Source organism: Erythrolamprus reginae, chromosome 3, assembly GCF_031021105.1.
Source record: "Erythrolamprus reginae isolate rEryReg1 chromosome 3, rEryReg1.hap1, whole genome shotgun sequence".
In the NCBI taxonomy this organism is placed as follows: domain Eukaryota; kingdom Metazoa; phylum Chordata; class Lepidosauria; order Squamata; family Dipsadidae; genus Erythrolamprus; species Erythrolamprus reginae.
Genome location: NC_091952.1, coordinates 89,868,129 through 89,885,884, shown reverse-complemented (window position 1 = coordinate 89,885,884; position 17,756 = coordinate 89,868,129).

The following is a 17,756-nucleotide window of genomic DNA, read 5'->3' as shown; positions in this document are numbered from 1 at the left end:
TCCACAAGTCTTCAAGTGGCCAAAGTTGGAGACCCCTGATGTAGACGATAGAGCCAGATTGATTGATACCAAAGTAAAAAGGGAGCTGCATCATTTGTAAAGACCAACACAGGTCGTAAATCAGGTCAGTTATGTGACTGACCTGATTTTACGACCCTTTTTGCAGCAGACATTAAGTGAACCCTATAGTCATTAACCAAGCCTATGGTTCTCTATTATGCATTTCCCCCTGCAAAACCAGAAGTAAATGCTGGTTTTTAACAAAACCAGCATGCAATGTGGTCCCATGAACTGCAGGATGCTTCAATTAGCTGTAAATGAGCCCAGTTTCCTAGTTTTCAAAATATGATCACATGACTGGGAGGTGACCATCAGAACTTTGAATCACCCCCTAGTACAGGGCTGTCAAATGTGCATCGTCACGGCATCATCATGTGACATATTGTGATTTTCCCCCCCTTTGCTAAATAGGATGCGGGTGCGGGCAGTGTGTGACCCATTTGGGCCACTAGCTTGACAGCCTCACCCTAGTAGGTCCATCAGAACTTCAAATGGTTGCTACGCAACCAATAATAATTTTTTATTATTGGATTTATTATTACCTAATAATCAGATTGCTGCTGTAGGCTGTGTGCTGCTACAGGAAGAAACAAGGGTAATTCAGTCATATGAGAGAGATCTTGAAGTCTTAGTGGACAACAAACTTAACACGAGCTAACAATGTGCAGCGGTGGCTAAAAAATCCAACACAATCTTAAGCTGCATAAACAGAGGAATACACTCCAGGACGAGGGAAGTGCTAATACCACTCTACAATGTCCTAGTTCAGTGATGGCGAACCTATGGCGAGCCATATCTGCTGGCGTGCGAGCTGTTGCCCTAGTCAGCTCCAACATGCATGTGTGTGCTGGCCATCTGATTTTTGTCTCGCACAGATGCTCTGGGAAGGCATTTTGGCTTCCAGAGAGCCTCTGGGGGGTGGGGGAGGCTGTTTTTACTCCCCAGGCTCCAGAGAAGCCTTTAGAGCCTGAGGAGGGTGAAACACGAGCCTACTGGGCCCACAGGCTGTTTCCTGGCCTCCAGATGGTCCCCAGGGGTTGTGGGGAAGCTGTTTTTTCCCTACCCGGGTATTAAATTATAGATGTGGGCACTCGTACATGTGAGATAGCATGCGCTCACGCTCTTTCGGCACCCGAGGAAAAAAAAGGTTTGCCATCACTGCCCTAGTTAGATCACACCTAGAGTACTGCATTCAGTTTTGGTCACCACACTACCAAAGAGACATTGATACTCTAGAAAAAGTGCAGAAGAGAGCAACCAGAATGATAAAGGGACTAGAAACTAAAACATACAAGGAAAGGTTGCAGGAATTGGGCATGGATAGTGTAGCAAAGAGGAGGTCCAGGGGAGACATGATAGCAGTCTACAAATACTTGAGAGGCTGCCACAGGGAGGAGAGGAACACATTATTTTCCAAAGCACCAGAAAGCTAAACAAGGAACAACGGTTGGAAGCTATTGGACTATTTTTGGGCCAGTGTAATGTAGGGTCTCCTGCACCAGCCGGGGGTTGGACTAGATGACCTGCAAGGTCCCTTCCAACTCTAATAATAAATAAATATGACGTTTTACATCTTTCCACTGTCTTTTGTCATGTGCTTGGATTCAGACTGTGACCTGCTTGAACTGAAGGTGTGGGGACTGAAAATGTCTCATTGTACCCTGGGTTTTATCCAGTGGTGGGTTGCTCCTGGTTTGGCCAAGTTCTAAGAATCGGTAGTGTCGGCAGAACACCCACTCACCCAGAACACTTCTGCGCATGCGCAGAAGCACACAAGTGTGCAAATGTACACGTGCACTGGCAGTGAAGGCTTTTATCCCATGGTTCCTAGGAATCCAGCCATTGTATAGACAGGTGTTGTGGTTCCGTCTGAGGCCCCTCAGGGAACGGCTGATCCTCTGCCGGCTTCCTGCTCAGAGGGGGAGGATGAGGAACAGGAGGTTCAGGCAGACGGGGAGGAGGAATCTCAGGCTGAGGGAGAGGGAGGACAGCCAGAGTCCCCCTCGGGGGAGCTCTCCCCAGCAAGCAGCCTGGATTCCTTAGATGAAAATGCACAAGCAATCATCGATCTCCGGCAGAGAAGAGCAACACAACGAAGGGGACAATTAGCCAGGTACTTTCAGCACTAAAGAGGCAACAGCTGGGTTTGGGTGTGGTGCTCTCTGGAAAGGCTGAAAAGGCAGACCCACCCTTCCTGGCTTGTGGAGCATTATCTTTGGGAGTCCTGGGACCTGGCTGTGATCTTTGGCGTCTTAGAATTCTGGTTTGTGACTTTGAATACTGAAACCTTGGGGGGAAAAGGTGTGGGTCTTATTCTCTACAGTGGTGGGTGTGCCAGCAAGAAGTCTGCTGTATTGTCTGGCCATCAGGACTCTGCTGTGAAGTCTCATAGCCTGCCTATTGGGAAGAACAGGTTTTTCTCTGTTTATTTTTCAAACTATAAAGTGCTTTTGCTTTTACCAGCGTGTCTGGCTGCTTTTTCCAGTTGGTTTTGAAGTCTGGGGGCACCCAGACAGAACAGGTTCCTAGGAATCCAGCCATTGTATAGACAGGTTACCAGCATAGCTGCCCTGAAAAGTACTTATATATGATAGATTCTAGATTCTGTATGTTATTGTGCAGAAATACCACTTACATCTGCTCAAAAACTCACAAGAAAAAAAATGTGTGAGAGAAAAGATCTCTGACCGATCCCTACATTTTAAACTGAAAAGCTGAAGAGAAAGAATGAATACCAAATCTATCAAAGGCAGATTGTTTCAGCAGTCTGTATTTCTCTCATAGTTTTCTTATAATTTTCCCATTGGCTGTTATGAACCCTGCAGGTTTAATGAATTGGCAGCTGGTCTTTCAACACTAACAACTTTTCTGGTTCAAGCACTTTAATTATTCTCTCTAAGACTATAGAAAACACTATGCTATTTGTTTAGAAATATTTTTTCTTATTTTTCAGCATTATAAGTATGGGTAATGGGAATGACAGAAACATCACAATGCAAACTGATATTGGGATACAAAAAACACATTTTGCCATTTTGGCATTGTTGCCAGGACAATTGTGGTTATAATAGTATAAGTCACACATTCTAAACCACATTGGATTGCTTGATTTGGTCTTAAGGTAACGTACCACTCATTGTGGGTTTGTAAAACCTGGTTTATGGCTTTAATAAGTTGTATAAACCAGGGGTGAGTTCTACTTACCTTCCCTACTGGTTTGCGTCACATCACAGGGAAATGACCAGTAATGGCCAGCCAAACTTTTTACTGCCACACTGTGGGTGTGGCTTATTTTGTGGGTGTAGCTTAATGATCAGGTGACTGGGTAGGAGTGGCTTGTTGGCCATGTGACCAGGTGGGAGTGGCTTGAACAATCATTGTTCAAGTGAACTGTTAAGTCCTCGATTTACAACCTTACCAGTGTCACTTGCTGGGGTGACAATTTGCTTCGTGGTTCTCCTTCCTGGGTGGCACCCCCACCTCAGGCTGGATAGCTAGGTGAATGAGTGCTGCCAGAAGCATAAATGCTGCCAGCGCTGCTTCCACCCACGCCTTCTGCTTGCACCTCAGGCGGGAGGTGGCAGCGTGAGGCTGGAGGGGAGCCAGACAGGAGAGAGGGAAGCTCATCCGAGGCCAGGAAGGAGGAAAGAGGAAAAAAGCGAGGAGCACAGCGCAGCAGCAGCAGCAGAGAAAAAAAGGAGAGCCAAGCCGAGCCCAGTCATCCAGGAAATGACAGCCACCGATCAGCTGGAGCTGTGCATGCAGCTTCATTTCCGCCGGTAGAGCTGCATTCCACCCCATCCTGCCTGCAGCCCATTCTTGGAAATTACACTCTGCGTATGCACAGAAGCATGAAGAGGGCTTTTTTGCCAGCTGAGGGGCCCAGACAACCAGTTTGGGGGCGTGGACACCTGGCCATCACTGCTGGTTTGGCAAGCTGTTGCAAATTTCTGCTACCGATATGGGTGAAGCGGTCCAATGAGCAGAAACCCACCACTGGAATGAACCCAGTCACCCATAATCTAGTCCAGGGGTAGGTAAAGTTGGCTCTCCTATGGCATGTGGACTTCAACTCCCAGAATTCCTGAGCTAATCATTCTAGCTCAGGAATTCTGGGAGTTGAAGTCCACAAGTTATAGAAGAGCCAACTTTGCCTACCCCCGATCTAGTCAATAAAGCTTGATTAAATCAGGGATAGTGTTAACATAGGATCTCAATCCAGCCGATTTAAGTAGAAAAAATAGCAGTGGATTATATGAGTGCCATATAAGTGCTCTGCACATGCAGCTTCAGGTCTCTGGCATGCGCGCAGGTGCATACGTCCCAGTGTGTTTTCGCTTCTGCACATGCACAGGAAGCAAAATCTTGCGAGAGGATGCACCTGTGTGTGAGATTTCAGCAATTTTTTTTGTGTGAGAGATTTCAGCAATCTCTCACATGCGCAGAAGCAAAAAATCACCAAATTCTCATGCGTGCGCTTGATCCCTCGCAAGATTTTGCTTCCTGGCATTGTGCAGAAGCAAAAACACACTGGGAAGCAGGCACACACATGCCAGGGACCCAAAGCTGCGTGCACAACTCAACCTTTACTACCGGTGCGGTGTCCTTTATCGTTCTGGTAGGAATCCACTACTGGTGCTAGAGCGCCAGTGACAGAAACATAGCGATAAATTACAGCCCGCGTGGACTATAATAAATCATTTCTGGAGGACAATGGATTGAAGAAAGAATCTGCTTCCAAATAACGTTTCTTTTTATTACAAAAGTAAAAAAATAAGGAATGCCTTAGGAGGCATATAAAATGCTTCTTACATCATGGCAGCTAACAAAGGATATAACAATACAATATGGAGAATCTGGAGGGGACGGATGTGATGCATGAATGATGTGGCAGGATTTTACATCATAATAGGAGGAGCTAATAAAATACACACACTGTTAACTATTTAATTACTGAATAACTCTGAATGTCTCTGAATGTCTCTGGGACTGTCAATACTCAGCGTGACAGCCAGCAGGTTATAAATGGGATCTGGTGCCTTCTAGCTGCACACTTCTATTTCTTTATTACTGTCTAAACTCCTTTGGATATGTTTGTAAAATAACAGAGAAACTGGAGTAGGGATTTAAAGAAACCTTTTGTTAGGCACTTCAGATCACAGAGAAGGAGAGGAAGGTAGTGCTGTTTACTTTTTGCATTTGCATTTTTTGAATTCAAGGAGAAGGGGCATTTATAACTGGCTGTTACAGACAATTTTGTTAGCAGTTTGTTTTCAAACACAGACCAATCAGATTAGGCTGGGGCAGGATTAGACTGGGAAGTATAAAAGGCAGGAAAAAGCCATTTTAATTTGCACTTCAGATCACAGAGAAGGAGAGGAAGGTAGTGCTGTTTACTTTTTGCATTTGCATTTTTTGAATTCAAGGAGAAGGGGCATTTATAACTGGCTGTTACAGACAATTTTGTTAGCAGTTTGTTTTCAAACACAGACCAATCAGATTAGGCTGGGGCAGGATTAGACTGGGAAGTATAAAAGGCAGGAAAAAGCCATTTTAATTTGCACTTCAGATCACAGAGAAGGAGAGGAAGGTAGTACTGTTTACTTTTTGCATTTGCATTTTTTGAATTCAAGGAGAAGGGGCATTTATAACTGGCTGTTACAGACAATTTTGTTAGCAGTTTGTTTTCAAACACAGACCAATCAGATTAGGCTGGGGCAGGATTAGACTGGGAAGTATAAAAGGCAGGAAAAATCCATTTTAATTTGCACTTCAGATCACAGAGAAGGAGAGGAAGGCAGTGGCCCAACTATAAACCAAAATCAGCAAGGTTTGGTAGCAATAGGGGTTGTTGATTTTCCTGCTAAGTACTTGTATTTCAATACATTGTTAAGATGACTGGCTTGGTGCAGTGTAACATTTGTTTGGCTGTTGTCTTCCGTAGCACCTTGTGGAACTTGGGGTACTGCCCTCTTTGCATAAGGACATCTAGGTTAGATGGCGAGATCTCTAGATTGCAGTCCTTAGTTTGTAGCTTGCAGTCAGAAGTGGAAAGATTGTCCCAGCCACGTGCTGTAATGCAGCCATGTGTCCAGCCTCCACTTCCACAGCGCCCCCCGAGGAGGAGGGCTGTATGGACAACTGTCGGTTCAGGAAGATTGCGTGCAGTTGAGCAAAAACATAGCAATTTTGGTCTCTCTGTATCGAATTCCTATAGTGTTCTTGCGGATTTAAATAGTAAGGATGTTGGAGATATTAGCAAGGTCCCTCAGGCAGAGAATGAGGGGATGTTCAAAGGGGAAGTTGTCGTAAATGTCACCAAACCATCAAGTACAGTTAGTAGAAATAAAAAGAGGACACATTTTCTTGTGGGTGATTCGACCGTTAGAGGTGTTGATTTGGGACAGAGCAAGGATGTGGTTAAGGTGCTGAGGTGTCTCCCAGGGGCCACTGCCAGCAGGGACAGGAGGCGGATTACAAACATTGTTAAGACTGTGAGTAAAGGTAATAACGTTGATGTGGTGGTGCATCTTGGCACAAATGATTTGTCCCAGAGAAATGTTAATGTAGTAAAAAGAGATTTTCAATGTCTAAGTGTGGAGCTTGGTAAAATAACTGATTCAGTGACTTTCTCAGAGGTGTTACCGGTTTGTGGCCAAGAGGATAAAACAACGTGTATCAGAGAGTTTAATGTGTGGTTAAGGCAGTGGTGTAAAGCTGAAGGTTTTGGCTATGTAAGTCATGATGTCAGTAGGTGGTCTAATAGGGAGTTGTTTAAGAGGGATGGTTTGCATCCATCATACAGAGGTACCCAGGTGCTCGGTGAGGAATTCAGAACTTTTTTGGACAGGCATTTAAACTAGGTAAAGGGGACAGAGATGTAACTGATGTGGGTGATTTCTGTCCCCGACCAATGAGGATAAAGCAGTTTTTGGAAGCTTATGAAAAGGGAGCTGCAAATAATATAGATGTAGTTGTTGATGATAAGGGGCAAACTAATAACGAAAATAATGTTCTTCGGGTAATGTGCACAAATGCTCGAAGCTTGAGCAACAAGCTCTGTGAATTAATGGCCATAATATCTAGAGATAATTTGGACCTGGTTGCCATAACTGAGACATGGTTTAAGGATTCTAATGAATGGGAAATATCCATACCAGGATATACACTGTATAGGAAGGATAGAATAGAGAGAAGGGGAGGTGGAGTAGCCATTTATATTAAAGAAAGTCTAAAAACAACACTAATTCAAAATACATGTCAAGATCTAGAGACTCTCTGGATTTGCATGCAAAATAAAGAAGGTTCTGTCATTAGAATTGGGGTGATCTATAGGCCTCCAGGGCAATCCGAGGAATATGACAACAAGATGGTGGATGAAATTACCCAAATGGCAGTAAAGGGAGACATAGTGGTTATGGGTGATTTCAACATGCCTGATGTTGACTGGAATATCCCCAGTGCCCTTACATGCAAAAGTAAGAATATAGTAGAGGCCTTTACAGGAGCAGCTCTGGCACAGCTGGTTAAGACACCAACTAGAGGGGAGAATATTCTAGATTTAGTTTTTACGAATGGGAATTGGGTTTCAGATGTCAAGGTGGGAGAAAATTTAGGTTGCAGTGACCATCTATGTTTGTGGTTTGATGTAAAAACTCATTGTGAGCAATCCTATAATGCAACCAAAGTATTGGATTTCAGAAAAACAAATTTTAATGCAATGGGAGAATATTTAGATAATGAATTAAAGGGGAGGGATAAAATGGCAGGAGCGAGCATCCAGTGGACTGTATTAAAAAAGGCCATCTTAAAAGCCACTGGACTGTATGTAAGACAAATAACTAAAGGTAAAAGGAAGAAGAAACCGCTATGGTTTAGCAATGATGTAAGGGCTATAGTCAATGAAAAAAAGGCTGCCTATAGGAGGTATAAAGAGTCTGGAAGTATAGCTGATAGGGAGGTATATAAAATGAGACAGAAGGAGGCGAAACAGATAATATATGCTGCTAAAGCCTCAAAAGAGGAAGAAATTGCCAAATCTGTAAAGAAGGGGGATAAAACCTTCTTCAGATATATTAATGATAAGAAGAAGAAAAACTGCGGCATCACGAAGCTTAGTACCGGGAATAATACATGCATTAATGGGAATAAGGAGATCGCTGACCATTTCAATAGCTACTTCTGTTCAGTTTTCTCAAAAGACACCTTACAAAATAATACTATAGAGGGATATAGCATTGCTTCCAGCTGTACGGATTCAGCTCCAGTGATCTTAGAAGCCGATGTCTTAGAAGAACTTGAACGATTAAAGATAAATAAGGCAATGGGTCCAGATGGCATCCACCCCAGAGTTCTTAAAGAACTCAGATCTGTCATTGCTACCCCCCTGACTGATTTGTTTAACCAATCCTTGTTAACAGGAGAAGTTCCTGAGGATTGGAGAATGGCCAGTGTTGTGCCTATTCACAAGAAGGGCAGTAGAGAAGAAGCTGGTAACTACAGGCCAGTTAGCTTGACATCAGTTGTAGTTAAAATGATGGAGACTCTACTCAAAAAGAGGATAAATCAGCACCTAAAAAACAATAACTTATTAGACCCAAATCAGCATGGCTTTACTGAAGGCAAATCATGTCAGACTAATCTCATTGATTTCTTTGACTATGTCACAAAGGTGTTGGATGAAGGTGGTGCCGTGGATATTGCCTACCTGGACTTCAGCAAAGCCTTTGATACGGTTCCACATAAAGAGCTGATAGATAAATTAGTGAAGATTGGACTTAATCCCTGGATAGTTCAATGGATTTGCAGCTGGCTGAAGCGTAGACATCAGAGAGTTATTGTTAATGGCGAGTATTCTGAGCAGAGTCAGGTTACAAGCGGTGTGCCACAAGGATCTGTTCTGGGTCCTATTCTTTTTAATATATTTGTGAGTGACATAGGGGAAGGTTTGGTAGGGAAGGTTTGCCTATTTGCCGATGACTCTAAAGTGTGCAATAGGGTTGATATTCCTGGAGGCGTCTGTAATATGGTAAATGATTTAGCTTTACTAGATAAATGGTCTAAGCAATGGAAACTGCAGTTTAATGTTTCCAAATGTAAAATAATGCACTTGGGGAAAAGGAATCCTCAATCTGAGTATTGTATTGGCAGTTCAGTGTTGGCAAATACTTCAAAAGAAAAGGATTTAGGGGTAGTGATTTCTGACAGTCTCAAAATGGGTGAACAGTGCAGTCAGGCGGTAGGGAAAGCAAGTAGGATGCTTGGCTGCATAGCTAGAGGTATAACAAGCAGGAAGAGGGAGATTATGATCCCACTATATAGAATGCTGGTGAGACCACATTTGGAATACTGTGTTCAGTTCTGGAGACCTCACCTACAAAAAGATATTGACAAAATTGAACGGGTCCAAAGATGGGCTACAAGAATGGTGGAAGGTCTTAAGCATAAAACGTATCAGGAAAGACTTAATGAACTCAATCTGTATAGTCTGGAGGACAGAAGGAAAAGGGGGGACATGATCGAAACATTTAAATATATTAAAGGGTTAAATAAGGTCCAGGAGGGAAGTGTTTTTAATAGGAAAGTGAACACAAGAACAAGGGGACACAATCTGAAGTTAGTTGGGGGAAAGATCAAAAGCAACATGAGAAAATATTATTTTACTGAAAGAGTAGTAGATCCTTGGAACAAACTTCCAGCAGATGTGGTAGATAAATCCACAGTAACTGAATTTAAACATGCCTGGGATAAACATATATCCATCCTAAGATAAAATACAGAAAATAGTATAAGGGCAGACTAGATGGACCATGAGGTCTTTTTCTGCCGTCAGACTTCTATGTTTCTATGTTTCTATGTTTCTATGTTATTACATGCAGTGAAATTGGTACCCATCTAGAAGGAGATTATTCTGCTGATATAAAATGTCCTATTTTCAGTTTGCTGCTATTCGGCATACTCCAGAACACCCTGTCGTACAGCACAAGTCTCACCAAATCTGATGGATTTGCTTCCGAGTGAATAGGCACAGAATTAAGCCATGTGTCATTTAACCATCTGTCTGGCAGCTTTTATTTTGAAAAGTTGTCAACATACAGTTGCCAAAGCAGTATATATTAATTTTGGAGAACAAAAGCGATAATTTAATACTGTTTCATCTCATTTTTAGAGATTTGATTTCCATTGCCTTATTATAGATTCTATATTCAGATTTTAAACTAGCCATGCTAAAAATCAGGATTAGGCAGCTAACGGTCCCAAGATGATATTTTATTTATGTACTTACTACATTTATAGGTTGCCTATCTCACAGTTGAGGGACTCTTCTTAACATCCTCAGTAGTATAACACATGCATTGCACACTTACCCACCAAACAACAAATGATACTGGATTTCATGAAAATCTGCAGTGAGATTTTGATTTGGTTGCTCATCCAGAGTTTTGATTAACAGGACGTTGGTTTGAGTTGCTACAAAGTGATCATGTTTATTTTTATGCTGTAAAATGATTCATCTGATTGCTGCAATCCAGCCTTCAACTATTGTGGACAAATGTTTAAGGTTAGAGAGATTACACACAGATTAAGATTTAAAGCTGACTTGTCATTGACTCAAATGATGTGATCAGATTTGATTTATGGACATTCTAATGAATGGTACAAGGTTCATTCTCACTTTGTAGTAAGAGCTCTAATCCATATTTTGTGCTATGATGAGTACAGATGTAATGGAAAAATAGTTCCTATCTGCTTGTTATATGTGTGTCAAATAATTTTGTAAAGTTCATTTTCTTTGCAGAACCATGCCATTTTTAAACTGAAGCATGCACAATATACCTTTGTTGAACCAGAATTAATACCTGATTTGATTTTCATATATGGATATATATACTGCTCACAAAATTAAAGGGAACACTCAAATAACACATCCTAGATCTGAATGAATGAAATATCCTCATTGAATACTTTGTTCTGTACAAAGTTGAATGTGCACAACAGCAGATGAAATTGATTGTCAATCACTATTGCTTCCTAAGTGGACAGTTTGATTTCACAGAAGGTTGATTTACTTGGAGTTATATTGTGTTGTTTAAGTGTTCCCTTTATTTCTTTGAGCAGTGTGTGTGTGTGAAACCACTCACACATTAATCATGAAATCTCCAGAACTGTAAAGCCTACAAACTTGACATTTGCTACAGTATATTCCTCTTGTCTTCTAGGTGCTCACTAAGAAAGGATTTTTCAAAATGACCATTGGAGCCTTAGTATTTCCTATATTATTATTAACATGCTCTGATGCTAAGGAGTTCTTCTCCCTCGGCCTGAAAAGAAATCTGACCCAAATGCAAAACAAAAGCAGAGGAGTTTCAGTTTTTCTTTTGCTTTCACAGCAGCAAGCACCTTTACTACAGAACAGTTGAGCTAAGCCACACCCAGGCTCTTTCATGTCTCCTTGCTCACACAGCAAATGTTTGAATTTCCAAAACCCCTTCAACTCTCTCATACATTGACAGAACACTAGCCACATGAATACCAATGGATACTGATGGGCAGAGGCAGAGTTTGTTTACTTATTTTCTTCCTAAGTTCAGATGAACCCACCAACCCAAAATCCACTATTTCAGCATAAAATCACACTCTATTGATAAAAGCAACACACAGCAAAAAGCATATTGAATGTCCAGGAAAAGGGAGTTATTTTTCTTTCTGAGTGAAACATCAACAAAGTCTGGGGAAAAGCGCCAACTCGGCCTAATGGCACTACTTAGATAACAAAGTCCATTTATCATTCAAGAGAATAAATCCAGTTCACCGGAAATGCACGACCGGTGGCTTAAAACCGCCGGCCGAAATTGCCCCGGAGCAAGGGGACGCTGTCGGCAGCTCTGTAGAGCTCCGTATTTCCGGGTTCCTCAGAACCCAGAAATTCAGCTTCTGGCAGCGCGCCACAGTTGTGCGCCGCCTGCTGGTCGCAGGGGGAGGTCCTAGATCGCCCTATTTAAGGGCGATCCGAATAGGACCTCCTCCTTGGTTTTTCAGCTTCTGAAGCGAACACCCACCCACCCTCCACTATTAGCATGTGTCCTAAGGAGGTCGCCTCGGGGCCGAATAGGAATTTTTTGCGGCCTCCCCTTTAGAGGTGGCCGTTTTTTTCGCCTATTCCACACTGACAGTGCGGACTGGATTGGTTAGGGGGTGCGGCACATCTAGATGTCAGTATAGGCCTCCCTTTGGTCACTGGGGTTTGGCAGGTTAGGGGCGGAAATGGGCAATTAGAAGCGACTGCACATGCTCATTTGGGCATCCTTAAAGGGTGATGGACCGCCTCTCTCCAGGAACTAGAGGTTGGAGCAACGTCGGGGATTGGAGAGAGGATGTCCATGGGAATCACCGGATCCAATTTCCCACGGGGATTGGAGGGTGAACTCCTCCCACATGACGAAGGGGTGTGGCTTGGATCCAGGTGAAGGTGGCTACCTTCACCTGGTTCAGCAAGGAGTTTTTGCCCAATGTTGCGAAGGAAGTTTCTGGTAGGAATTTCCGCCCCGTTAGTTTTGGCCTCTGCAGGTCCTTAGTTATGCTTGAATTTAAATATTTAAATTTATGTATTTAAATTTATTTAAATTTAAGTTAATTTAATAAAATGACCCTTATTTAATCCACAATATGTCTCAGCGTCTTTACTCCGCTTCCGGGGCAATCTCGGACAAACAGCCAAGAATGTCTTTTAGTGAGGCAGAAATCAAGTTTTTGAAGCCTTTTTCAAGCATCCACTCCCACACTCGGACACCTCTTCCATGAAAGGCTTTAAAAACCCCACACCCAATTACCCAAAATCCTTTGATTTTATGCTGCCTGAAAGTGACATCACACTCCAAAGAGGTAAGGCTGTAAGCTATTACCTCTTACTATGCAATTCCTCTTGCCTTCTCAGAAATCTCCTATATTGAGCATCTATGAATGGATTATCCACTCTAATGTCTTCCTCATCCTCTGACTGGGACCATTCCCCCATTGTTATATATATGTGGGAATATGGTGAACTGAAGACAGCTCCACAAAAACAGAGTCAAAGGCTTTTTAAGTGTAATAATTTAAAGAATTTAAAAGCAAGTGAGAGTGCGTGTACAAAACGTGCCTTTCCGTTCACACTGCAAACCAGTAGGAAAGGTAAGTAGAACTCACAAAAATTTAACAAATAAAATACAACACTCTAGAAGAGTCACTAGGACTTGATGAAATTGCTCATGCGTAGTTGTCAAGATACCGTCTAATCAATCGCCAAATTTCAAAGTTTTCTTTCCCCAACTAATTTGAAATGTGTGTAAAGAATACTGGTCTGAGTGAATTTCTTGACCGTTCATTTTTTTAAATGAATAATCAACCATACCTCTGACTTTCAAGGTTGCCAGCAATCAGTAATGATGCTACATCTTTCTTTCATCTATCATGTATATTCTCTTCCTTTCATATATCCTCTCCTCTAAGTTCACTTTTACCCTTATATATATTACCACATGTCTTTTTCTTCCTATGTATTTGTGTATTGGACAAATGAATAAACAAATAAATAAAAATAAATAAATCTACTGGTAACCGAATGAGCTTGAAAATACCTTGGTGAAATCCCCCCCACCTCTCTCCCCTCTCTCTCCCCCCCTCTCTCTCCCTTCCCTCCCTCCCCCCCTCTTTTATTTCAAATATATTTCATTTCTGAGGAAAGGGACAAGTTTAATTTGACCTCAGCAACAACATGAGGACATTGTGCCAGGGTGGATTTTACATTTTGATTCTAAAAACAAATCTATTTGAATTAATAACTCAGCATTTCTGAGCAGCCTGTTTTCCCTGGAAGACCTGATATTCCTTCTATAGAGACCAATTAACTGAGACAGTGTTTTACTCTAATAGCCAATTATATTAATTACCAGTAAAACAATGTGTTTGCTTTGCTTGAATCCAACCAGTTGGCTTTGTCAAATGCTTTGCATTTCAAACTATGAAAGTCTACCGTAACAACTATCTAGAATCAGCAAATGAAACAAAATTCCCCTGTGAATGTAAAGGGTCATATGTTGGCACTGGATCAGGCAATTATAATAGCTTTTTCCTCTTGCTGCTCCCCTTGTTCTATTTCTAGTCCTCATTAATTTCTTATACTTGAGTGGACCTGTTAATGGAGATGCATTGCAGAAATTTGGATTTCTTTCTTTCTTTCTTTCTTTCTTTCTTTCTTTCTTTCTTTCTTTCTTTCTTTCTTTCTTTCTCTCTCTCTCTCTCTCTCCCTCCCTCCCTCCCTCCTTCCTTCTTTCCTTCTTCCCTTCCTTCCTTCCATCTTTTTCTTTCTTTCTTTGAGAAATTCTCTTGGGGACAATGGCATTGTGTCTTTTTAACCACCTACCTGTCGCATTGAACATCTAGCCATAAACGTTGGTGCCTGATGCAGCTTGCTGTGGAAGAGAGTTAATATATAATCAGAAAATAGAAAAGTGCTTTAATAAGGTCTTTATTTTTTATTTAAAAAAAGGAAAGGAACCTTTTTTCTTCTGATGTGTTTCTTCCAGCAATAAAACTCTGATGGAGATGCTCTGATTCTCTGTTAGCCCCATTTCATTGATAACATTGCATTCACGTACTGATTTGCACCAAATTTGACCAGTAGTGGACTCTACTATTAGGTGGCCAATGAAGGCTGTTGTAGATAGCTGAGATGAGAAGGGAACAGGTGTTTGAAGGCAGAACAATGTCAACTAAGTGCCCTGACTAGCCTGGGGGACAGTTTCTCACAGCTAATGTCAAATTCAGATTTAAGTGCTGGTCCAGTCAGCTTCAATCCACTCTGGTCAGATCTTCTCTGCTTAAAACGTATGCAGAAAACTCTCTTATTTTGAGAGACTCTCCTTGTTTTTCCTTTGTAAAACCTAAGATCAGATTTCTCACCAGTATTCAAGAGACTTGCCATTGCTCCCTATACACCCTCATTTTGTTTTTCACTGATGTTTCTTCCTCACCATTATTTTGGCACCTCGGATATCTCTCCCCGACCCTCAAGCTGTCAATGAATTCGTGGCTGCTCTCTTGCTCCCCTCTGCAGAAGTTGCTCATTATGGCGAAATAGGAAAGATCAGAGTTCACGCTCGGCTTTCTGCATCGCAGGTAGGGGTGTCTTAATTGTGCTTCTTGTGCTCAGTGATGCTCAACAGGCAAAAAGAAACTCAGAGAAAGGGAGAATATGACAAGCATGAACTTGCAATAAAAAAAATATCCACTTTTTTTTTTTTTAAAGAATTTCCTTTCCTCTCCATAAAATATAGTTTCCGGAGTAGTAGTAATATTAATCTGCTATAGCAAAGCAGTGGAAAGATTTTATTATCACATAGCTTTTTACAGATTTTAGCTTGCTTTTTCTATATGTGTTAAGTATAATTTCAAGAATAAATTGTAGGGGGAAGAAATGGGTGGAATAAAGGTTAGAAAATGTCATCCATTGTGATTTTCACCCAAACAGTCCTATAGCATAACACAGACAATCTTACATTCATATTCTGTTCAACAAAGGTAAGAAATCTTTCTACCTTTCTGGTTATCAGAAGTACCGTATTTTCCAGAGTATAAGATGCAATTCCCCCCCCCCCTTAAAGAGGCAGAAAATTTGGGTGTGTCTTATACTCCAAATGTAGCTTTTTTTCCTAGTCCTAACAAGGCGCTAACTTCCCTGTTCTTCCCAGCTTGCAGGCTTGTTTTCATTGCTACCCTCTCTGAAAATGTTTGTTCAGCCTTAATGAAATTCTAACAATATTCCAGGCTTGCAGGATTTTTTCATCCCTACTCCTTTGAAGAAGTTTTTCTCCAGCTCTAAGTCCTTGCAGGCTTTTTTCCCATTGCTCCTCCCTTCAAAAAAGGTTTTTTTCAGCCCTATCGAGGTTCTAATGATCTTCCTGGTTTGCAGGATTTTTTCATTCCTACGCCTTTGAAGAAGTTTTTCTCCAGCTCTAAGTCCTTGCAGGCTGTTTTTCCATTGCTCCTCCCTTCAAAAAAGGTTTTTTTCAGCCCTATCGAGGTTCTAATGATCTTCCTGGCTTGCAGGATTTTTTCATTCCTACTCCTTTGGATATTTTTTTTCCAACCCTAAGACTTTGCAAGCTTGCTTTCATTGCTACTCCCTCCAAAAAAATATTTTTTTTTCAGCCCAAACCAGGGGATAAAATAATGTGCTGAAGGTGACCAGACTAAGGACTCTAGGCAGATGAATAACTGGTAGGTAGATTTCCCCCCTGCCCTATTTTCCTCCCCAAAAACTAAGGTGTATCTTATACTCTGGTATGTCTTATACTCCGAAAAATATGGTAACTATATTAATACAAGGAGTCCACAGAAAACTTCTGGGGGTGTCGTTGACATTGTCTCATCATTGATTTAGGTCTGATGAAATTCATATGATTACCTTTCAGCTCTCAGCCATTATTTTGCTCATGAAGGGATGAGGAATATCTTTTGGCACCAATTTGTGGCTGTGTTGACTTGCATCCATTATTTTGAAGGCTCTGGTCATATTATTATTATTATTATTATTATTATTATTATTATTATTATTATTATTATTATTAATTAGATTTGTATGCCGCCCCTCTCCGAAGACTCTGGGCGGCTCACAACAGTAACAAAAAATATAGTAGGAATCTAATATTAAAAAAACATATAAAACCCTATCATTATTTAAAAAACCAAACAGCACATTCATACCAAACATAAAACAAAGTATAAAAAAGCCTGGGGGAAAGGTGTTTCAACTCCCCCATGCCTGATGGTATAAGTGAGTCTTGAGTAGTTTACGAAAGACAAGGAGGGTGGGGGCAGTTCTAATCTACGGGGGGAGTTGGTTCCAGAGGGCCGGGGCTGCCACAGAGAAGGCTCTCCCCTGGGGCCCGCCAAACGACATTGTTTAGTCGACAGGACCCGGAGAAGGCCAACTCTGTGGGACCTTATTGGTCGCTGGGATTTGTGCGGTAGCAGGCAGTTCCGGAGGTACTCTGGTCCAATGCCATGTAGGGCTTTAAAGGTCATGACTAATATGACCTGAGTACTGTATTTTACAGCATCCAGTCCACATCTGCCCCTTGGGACCCAGCTATGGGTCCAGTCCTCCACCACAAAAGTCCCAGTTGTTCATGTGGTTCTTTGGGAAAATTAATTGCCTACCCCTGTATTATCACCTGCTCAGGGGTGGGTTCTGCATTCTCCCACTGCTGGTTTTCTCAGGGATGTGCTCTGCAGGGGCGCATGCATTGTGCGCCATGGGCATGCACATTACTTTAAAAAGCTTCTGTTCATGTGCAGAAGCAAAAAACAAGATGGCAGCCAATGCAAGCCACGGACAGATAATCACATTCCCTCTACTGAATGTTCTGTTTTGGATCATTCTCAATACACAATGCTGCACATCAGGCCAAGTGATTCATGTTTTACAACACATATTGTTGTCACAGTAAGCTTTCATCTTGAGGGTTTTGTGGTTTTCATTATACTTTTCATTGCAGTGTAACCCATCAACGGAGCATGTAAACCCTGCTCTGAGTGGATGATAGGACATTATTCCCAGTTTAGCATATTTTTCAAGATTGACTATGAAGGCATTATAATACTTTGCATTGTATTAACCTCTGGATTCTGAGACACTTAAGCCTTTGCTACAGCTC